The sequence below is a fragment of the Gymnogyps californianus genome, chromosome 3, assembly GCF_018139145.2.
Source record: "Gymnogyps californianus isolate 813 chromosome 3, ASM1813914v2, whole genome shotgun sequence".
Classification (NCBI taxonomy): domain Eukaryota; kingdom Metazoa; phylum Chordata; class Aves; order Accipitriformes; family Cathartidae; genus Gymnogyps; species Gymnogyps californianus.
The window spans coordinates 25,006,203-25,015,856 of NC_059473.1; positions in this window are offsets into that span (position 1 = coordinate 25,006,203).

Here is a 9,654-nt window from a genome sequence, read left to right on the forward strand (position 1 = left end):
ATACCCCAACTCAGTTTTAGTTTTGCTAAACTAAAGACACAGTCTTTTATTCCCCATTTCCTATCTCAATTTGATAGCCCTTTTTCTGGACTCTGTCTTTTTCTGGATCTCCCCAGTGCCTTGTACAAAAGTAGTCAGGAATCCCACATGTTTCCTGGATATGCTTCCCCTGATGCAACATCCAGGGGAACATCTCACGGAATATTTCCCTTCCCTGCTGTTGCAGAGCTCCAGCAGTTGTCAGTCATTGTGAGATTCAGCAAAACACTTCTCTGTTACTTTCAGCTGATGAGCCCCCTGCTCAGAGCAAAAAAACATCTGCATGACCTTGTGGTTTATTAGTACTTAGTTTTATCCATTTTCCATTTCTCCTGTTGTCAGGGTCAGTCCTTCTCTGAATTGTCAAGGCCTCTCAGCTTTCTGTCTCTCACAGACTTCATATTTGCACACATTTTCTGCTGTGGCCACACATAAAAATGTTCAGATAGGTCACAAGACTGATCATTAATAAACTCTGCTAGTTACTGTTCTTGTCCCGTGCCAGTTCTTTCAGTTCAGTTCTCAGAAATCCTCCTATAGCCATTTCTTTACATTTCTTGTGCCCTATGTTTTCCAGCCCAAATTATTTTCTTTCACGTACCACTGCATTAAACATTTACAGAAATCTTGATGAATTAGAGGTACTATATTCCTCTTGGTCACAAACTCAGAGAAAGGTATCACAGCGATCTGATACAAGTTATATTTGGTAGCCTATCTACTACTACAGTATTTGCTAATTAATCTTTTTTCCAACAGATCTACGCAAAGTTCAGTGTCCATGTATTACAATGACAACAAAGGTCAGCTTCCCCTAGTCTCACTCTGCTAGAAATGAAAAGCTTAAAAAGTTAGTGGAATTACTTCAGTACAAAAAAAGATGTAAGATCTGGTCTGCCTTGGAACATGAGCCACAGTGTAAACTCGTAACACTAAAATCATTTATAGAGATGCAAAGTATTAGGCATCTCAAAATTATGACACTATCTATCTCAAATCAAAATAATTTGAAAGGTCCCACCAGCCTGTGACAGGTTTTGAAGTTTATGGCAGAAAGCCTCATTGGTTGCTGTTGTTGAGCTAAGAAAATATGGTTCAGTTGCACACAGCTACCTGCCCTGGAGTCTGCAATGACTGTATAGCAAAATTTGCTGTGTTGTCCTAAATCATCCTTAGCTTTGCCTCAGCATTTATACCTTAGCGTAGATATCTTAATGGAAATGGGACTTAGCAAGGAAAGAATTGCCTTCATTGTTTCTTTAGCATGGCAGGACATGCAAGCCTGCAGAATTCCCAGGTACCAGCCCAGCTCTAATTACGACCTTGTTCTGCAGGACTGTGACTTCAATATCACAAACATGCACGGAGCCCATGCTGCTATGGGCCCTTTCAGACAGCTAGTCATGATGTCTGATGGAAACATAATAACATGGACAATCAGCGGAAAATTACATTACTTTGTGAACTCCAGTGTCTCACTAGGTCAATTTAATTATTCAGAGAAGATTAGCAAAGAGAGAAAAGACTACCATCACTAGACCCTAAACCATGTGCCATGTCCCTCTTGCAGGAGAGGGGATAACTTTGTGACTAAAACAGAGCAGAGAGACTTGCAGTGGGACTCTGGATGTTTTTTATGACATTGGACAAGTCACTTGAGCTCTTTGTGCCTCAGTTTCCCAACCTGTAAAGTCTCCATCATGATAGCTCACAAAATCACAGACTTATTTTGAGACCTTACCTATTAGAGCTTTTGAGACACTTTTAGATCCTTAGATGAGAGTTGCTAGAAACTATCATCAATTCAGTAAGTACGTTTGGAAGCAACAATTCTCTGAGTCAGTAGGGCTGCTTCTCATATAAAGCTCTTAGCTTAGAAGTTCTTATGGGTTTAGAGAGCCTGAGTTTCAGTCTTGTTGAGGTAGCATGAGGAAAGGATAGCAATGTGCAGAGCACGTTTAATGTTGCCACACTCCCTTGTCGTTGGAAGCTGGTAGATTTAGGTGAACACGAAGATGATAGCAGCCAGATACCCCAAACCCTGACAGAAATAAATGGTAAGAAATGTTTTAGCAAGGATCAGGCATTTGCCTATAGGCCCAACACTATGAAATGCAGGGTCCAGTTTCTACGAGAGCCATTCACCTAACCCTCAGTATTAATTCACTCAAAGCTGCCTAAACAGTCTAAATCATTATCTTAACAGTTATACAATTTCTTTATTAAGCTTGTCAGACCTGGGCTTGTGTGAAATCCAAGGGCAGTGACCAAAAACTCCGCATGTAGTTTGCAGACATCTGCAGTATGCTTGACTGTCTTCCTGCTAGGTGTGCATAACTCCAGTAGTCCAGTCTTCTCTAGAGAAAGAGAACAAGAGGAAAGTTCATTGTTTCCCCGACAATTTGCAAGAATATCTGAATTAAAAATGGAAGTTTTGTCATTTGCATGGCAAAGAGAGCAGGGAAAGAGAGGAAGTATTGTTAGGTATTGGTAATGTAAAAACATAAGTATGCTGTTATTTATGTAATTAGTTATTGCTTTCATTATGGGTGCAGTCTTAATGGTTATAGTATTTATGTATAATTACCTTAATATTCACTGAAATTTCCAAGTAGCTCCCTAATTAACTGTCTCAAATATATAATTACATTGCATCTTTACGCAAGACTTGCCTAATTAATGTAGTTACACCACTTCTTTGTGAATGTGCATTATTAAATGCTCTTCGCATCATTCTTCTGACTTCTTGTAATTCATGCTTTACAAAAATTAACATCCTGAATTAGAAACCTTCATGAGCAACCAGCTCCAAAAGCAAGCACCAGATGATCTTTTCTTAACAAAAACCAAATCTTACTAAGCCTCATTACCACTCCCTTTAACAAAAGCTTTCCATCTGGATCTGAAAGAAATCCCAGGTACCATTGTCTTTTAAGAGGGCATAGAAAATATCTTATACAGTTAAAGAGAAGAAGACTTTGCTGCCATCAAGGGTCCAAACTCCTGGACTTCCTAACTTATCTGCCAACAAGCCCATCTGGCAAAGGAATCAGGTGGATGCATGATAGCACCCCAATCACTTGACAGCATCAGGTGGCTTTTTCAAAATACAAAAAGTAAAAAGGGATTTAGGAAGACTCCCATATCCTCCAAAATCATGTGGGCCATGGTTTTAAATCAAGAGCTTTGAAATGCTGTTTGCCAAGGGTTCCACCTCTACACTTGCCACACTACCTGCCGCTCTGAAGTGCCTTGCATGTCACGAGTTACCAGTGTATCACAACTCGGGAGCTCTTGCTCTAGTGTGCAGTTCCTAGCTCCATGGGCAAAGGGCTGAATGCCACCATCGGTCAGCAACACGCCTGAAGGGAAAGTTTCAGCTCTGAAGAATTTAATTGCATTTATAGACTTCATTTGATCCTCAGCATCCTGGACTGCTCAGGTAGTGACCTGAGAAAAAAGGGAGTAGGAAGAAATTCTGGGATCCTGTCTTGTGGCAAAGTTTTTTCAGGGGCCATTTATGCCCATCTTCACCTGCCAGTGAGGACATTACAAAGCTACTGAAGTGGCAGAGAGGTTAGGCCAGAGGCAGTTTCTCAAAACAGGAGGAGGTGCACTGGAAAGTAACAGAGCTAAGGAAAACTCAGCAGAGCTTTTACATAACAGAACTAAATCTGAATTCACCAAAAGGTAAGGACAAGATTTATCAGACTGCAGCCAGGCCAGATGCCAACAAGGAATTTTATTCTGCTGGTTTCATAGGTCAAACTTCCCCTACATTGGATCCATTCAGCGAATCCTGTTGGCCATATAGGCATGACAAGCCTAATAGTGCATTCCAGCAGCACCCAACTCACCGTTTACATGTGGTCAGCTTGTTCAAAGGCAGTATGTTCACATCCTGGGTTTTTTGAAACAGTTGGGTCTGCACCACATTTTCTGAGGATTTATGTACTGGTTAAATGGTTACCCCAACAGTTAGGATTTGGAGAAAATCTTGCCAAGTGTATTTGTAAACTCTACAACCGTTTTAGCTAGTGACACCTATCTGTAAGGCAAGTGAAATGAGGGAAGAAACATGCTTCAAGGACATTTACTTAGCAGACTTTCACTGGGAGAACTGAGGTGAAGGCTACTGACAGAGTTATGATAAAGATAGTTACTGTCTGTTCCAAATAGCCTGGTTTTTACATTAGTTATCCATTTCCAATGTGAAATTTTGCTTGACCATTATGCATGGCAACTAGATCTCAGAGGTAAATGGACAAAACCTCTGGAGCTTAGGACCCAGGTTTATCTGTATTTACCATTTAAAAGTTTTCAGCAACCAGCTGTCAAAGACAGGCAATACAGACCTGTAAAACTAAGGAGATCATCCCATTTCAGCTCCCACAGGAATCACCGCATGCTAGTACAAGGCTATATTACATATAAACTATGCCATACAAGAAAAGAACCTAACCCTAATAACTCTGCATGGATATAGATAGAATTACTTTGGTAAGCAAAGAGTTGGCATGGCTGAGCTTTACAATGCAGGCTGACATTTTCAAGTGTAGAAATGTGCAGCTAGGCACCTAAATAAATAGCCTGACTTTCAGAAGTGCCGAATATCAGGAAGTTAGAATAAGAGCTACTGCGTGCATCTTCAAATATCCTGCCCTACGCCCATACATTTTGGCCATTTAATAAGTACATCATGTTTTTCCACAGAAGTCCATAGTCCTAAACTACCTATATCAAACAAATCTGTGCTTAAACAGGTTCAAGCACTGAACAAATATCAAATCCATCATTGCTAGCAAATCATTGCTATTTTAAAAGAGCCTCTTGCTTTTTGAAATAACAGATACCAACTCATATACTGAATACATACACTAATTAAGCACTTTGTACTGCAATATTTTAGGTAGATGTTTAATGTATCAGTTGAACATGTTTCGGCCAACGTGTGACATGTGCATGGAAAATACACTATCATTCCAATGTGGGTTTTTTCCACTTGCATTTTTTTTCAATTTTGTAGTACGCAAAGAGTTACTGAAATAGCTGGCCATACATCTGGGAGACAAAAAACACATACAGGAAAATACAGCAGAAGGGGAAGATTCATGAAAACAGGAAACATTAAGAGGAGAGTGAAAATATGTCAAAACAAAGGAGGTAATAGACTGTCAGGACGAATGAGTTCACCAATCAGCAGAAGTTCCTCAAGAGCCTTCAGAGACCAGCAAGGTGACGTATGCCACTCCTGACACAAAAGGACAGCAACCTTTTTAACCTCCATTTTGCACACACACGAAGTATGGTGGTCTGCCCATAGACATGCTAGTTCCACACAGAATGACTATCTCCGTTTTCCAAGCATATGCCTGACTCTGATAGGAAACACCAGCATTTAAAGAACACCGCTAATAGCAAATGCAGATGCTTATGGCCACAGGTGCCCAGCATAGGTGCTTAGACCTAGTTAAAGCATCATTTGCAAACATGCACATTGCAGAGGACTTTTTGCTCCGTGTCCATAGCTTTTTCACCAATGTTTGCACAAACAGCCTTTTATTTGCCCAGAGCTTTGCCAGTGCTCCTGTATTTCCAGGCAGACAAGATTATTCATTTGCACCCCTCACCTTCCCTCGTGTTTCCATTCAGAACAGTTTAGTAGTCACTCACTCAGATGCTATCAATAATATTCTGTGCATTGGGATAGTTTCACAACAGAATAAAAAAATGGTAAATACCCAAAGTGAGCAGCTTTCAGACTGAGCACTGTTCACCCAAGCTGCTTGGGCAATGTTTCAGTGACAAATACAAGTGTAGAAATCAGGACATGGTGCAACATGAGGAGCTGTGAAAGCAAAGGCCATTCTGCAAGAGATTACACAGACTTTAAAGCCTGTCAAAGCAAAGCTCCCCCCGCCTTTCTGAGGGGACCCTCAGATAGAGGGAGCCTTTGTAAGACACCATCAGCTCTTGAATCTTTATAACTTTAGACGGAAAAGCAGCCTGGTATCGTCTGTACAAAGACAAGTTCCTTGTGTGGATTTTATCAGTCTTCTTATCACAAAACAATCTAGGAGGATTTCGACTGAGGAGATGAGGTATCGCAATGCTTTGTAACAAACCAAACCCCAGCCTTTGAGAAATGAAGGATCTGAGGGCATTTAAAAAAAAAAAAAAGCCAACAAAATAAAACCAGTTCACTGTAGCCTCACCCACTGGCTTTCTTTATCACTTGCAGCAGATATGTGGGCTCTCCCCATTTCATGGTGAATATTTCCCTCAGACACAAAGGCCATTTACATGCCTAACTCCTGTTCACTTTCAAAGGAGAGGTAAGCACTTAAATGCATTTGTGCCTTCAAAAATCTCCCCCTAGTGACACAGTAGTAAAATTAAGTCTCCAAGACTTGCAATAAAATACATTCACTGGTGCCCTATGAAACACCCCAAATGAAAATCACACTTGCTCACGGGAATGAAAGCAGCACACGGAGCAAGGCATTACTTTTGCTTTTCCAGCAGGCCCAGCCCTCCTCTCTCTTCACTGACAGGAAGGGGGAGATGCTCCTGGTACCGGATTTGCCCCCCCAGGGCAAGGGGAGCCATCAGATGGGCCCTGCTGCTCCCCAAGGGCATGATGCTCCTTCCCCTCCCGCCCAGGCAGAGGAGCGGGGAAACCTTAGGACCAAAGCCACAGCAGGCCATGGGCACCATGGAGGGACTGAGGGGAGGACAAGGAGGACAAGACAGCCACCAGAGGCTGTGCAACAGGGGTTCTGGCCAAAAATTTCCATCAGCTTCAGTCCCAAAAGTAAAGTTGCCATCTGAAGGGCACACCATCTTCATGAACCTGTATCAACATGTGGCCTCTAAAAAGACTACGGGAAGTATCTCAGGCTCCTTGGGATGGCTGCCCCAACGGGGCAATGCAAATGGTTGTTAGACACCAGCTTCAGCAAGAGGTAGGTCTCCAGCATTGCTCCTTGGAAACTGTCAGCTTGAGCTCTCCCTCCAGTGTTGCAACTGCACAGCCATACTCATGGGTGTTTCGTTTTACTTTGAAAAAAAGTTAACACCTTGTATAAACTCCAGTTTTGGCTTCAAAGATATCCAAAAAGCCTGCGTTGTGCACTCAAGACCTAAACATGATCGCAGAGTAAAGCAGCATTCCTGGGCATCTGTCAGGCTGCAACAGATGTTGGGCCAAAAGAGAAATGAATACAGACCCTAAAAGTTCATTGTAATCCAGGACCACGTCGTATTACATGAAGACCTGCCCCTCTCTGACCACAGATCCCCACAATAATTGGGCAAACAAGGAATACCCCAACTCCCCCAGCTGAAAGACCTATAGCAGCTGCCAGGGCTCTCCTATAAATACACACACAGCAACACGCACTTCAGACCCAGCGATCAGAAAGTATGTGTGACCCTGCTCCAGCCCCCGCGAGTGAGCAGTACTGCGGAGCAGCACTGTGCTCAGCGGGACACCTGGAAAGTGAATCCCTAACCACACATCTCATTTTTAAAAAGTTAATGTTAACCATTACCTGAAAGGCAGCTCTTCCACAAAGTGTTGATCATTTGCAACAACAATGAAATTAGGAAACATAGAGGGGTTTTGCAAGAAAAAAAAAAAAAAAGCCACTTAATTACATACAGTGCTGCATGACTTCACAGAGCAAAGCTTTTCTTTAAGATCTTAAGACCACCCACAAGCATAACACATGGCCTGGAAGCTGAAGAGAATATCTGAACAGGGGTCTCAGCATAAGGACGGGAGGCGGGCAGTTTTGCTTGGGCATATGCAAATCTTTGTTTCTATGGGATTAAATAAAAATTAACTATTTGTTGTGTCTGGTTATCATTTGTCAGAGCTGGGGGCTGCTTGGTAAAACAGGGAGAAATAAACCTTTAAAACCTGTGACACAGGAGGATTATTTGTCTGTGCAAGGCTTTAGTCACGGGTTTTGGTGGTTTATGTATGGATGTTGTGCGGGAATAGGACAACAAGGGCTTTGTTCAACTTGATCATCTCATCAAACAAGGCTAAAAGAATAAAAGTTGGGATGCAAGACGAAATGGATATGATCTGAATGCATATTTGTGTTACATCTAATACAACTAGCATCATAGATGAACAAGATCAAATAAATGGTAAAACCTGACAAAGAGAAGAATAGATGGTGTGTGGAGCCATCTGTTTTGGAGGACACCCAAATCTGTCTGAATCAGGAAGGCCAAACTACCAGCTATTCTAAGATCCTCCATTCCAAGAGTGGCCTAATACGCAACTACACAATCAGCTTCTCTCACCATCACTTTGGCTGCAACTTTTTTGTGCAATTAAGTAATTTATTCCTTTCTTCATCCTCCTGATTCTAATGAATCCAAGCCACAAACAAGCCCCAGTTGCTCCTATTCAAGGAGTCTGATTGCATCTGGCAGTAATTGCTGAAAATCCTGAAGAGGAAACAGGGAAGGAAAGCATATTGTTTGTGGGGGTAATAGGTGAAGACCTGCCTCTCTTGACCTATAATACATTAGTGTCAGTGAACATTTGGCAGCCTTCAGATGATTAGCAATGAAGATGAATCAAGCAAAAAAAGAGGTAGAAATCTGCCTCATCTGAATCGCCAGAACTGCATAAATTTGCATGTTGATTAGCTGTTCTTTTGTCTGTGTTCCTAATTATTATGACACATTATGTCTTCATCATGCAAGATTCTGATCTGTCTTGTTCAAAATGCATGTAGAAAAAAGTGCTGTTTATTGATTCAACATGTAACTTTAATTTTTATGTTTGCTTTAATTAAATACATATTTGATTGCCTTTGACTGGTGTCTCAGATTTTTTTAACTCTTATTTACTTCATCCTGTTGACAAACAAACAGGTAACCTTTCTTTATTCTCAGATCACTTGCTGATTAAAATCCTCCCCACCCCCATCCTCGTCTTCACTCACAACAACCTTTACTTCCTTGTTAGAGCAAAGATTACCAAAAAAAAAAAGTCCTTAGGTAACAAATAAGTGGTGAAGCGCGATATCTACAGTGCTGAGCAGGAATGCAAGGACCTTAATGATGTTAACGATAGTAAAGAAGTGCATTTACTGCGGGGTCAAGGTAATTTTCTTATACCATAGATTCATTAGCAATAAGACCAGTAAAGCACCTGGATACGCAGACCTTCTGATTCGCAGGATTAGTTACAATGGGCCAGATCCTGCCTACACATTTTTTCATTGACTTTCACAGTAGCAAGATTAAACTCCAAAGTTCCCGACCCCAGAATTGAAGTCCCCACCATCCCATTGACTCTTCTACCTGGTTCCAACGATCAGGACATTTTATCTGTTTCTGGGAACTGCGAAACTTGTAATTGACATTTCTTCCTAGAAGATTTGCTTGAGTGCCTATAAGCAGCCAAACAAAATCAAAGCCAAATCAAAAAATAACATGTAATCATTCATTGCTTTGACGTAAAACAAGTTTCCAGAAGGTTTTCTTTGTAAAAAAAAGAAAGCTTTAGCAAAAAAAATTTGGCAAATTATGATACCATTTCAGCAAAACATTTTATTCACTCCAAAAAAACATAGTTGAATTTATATT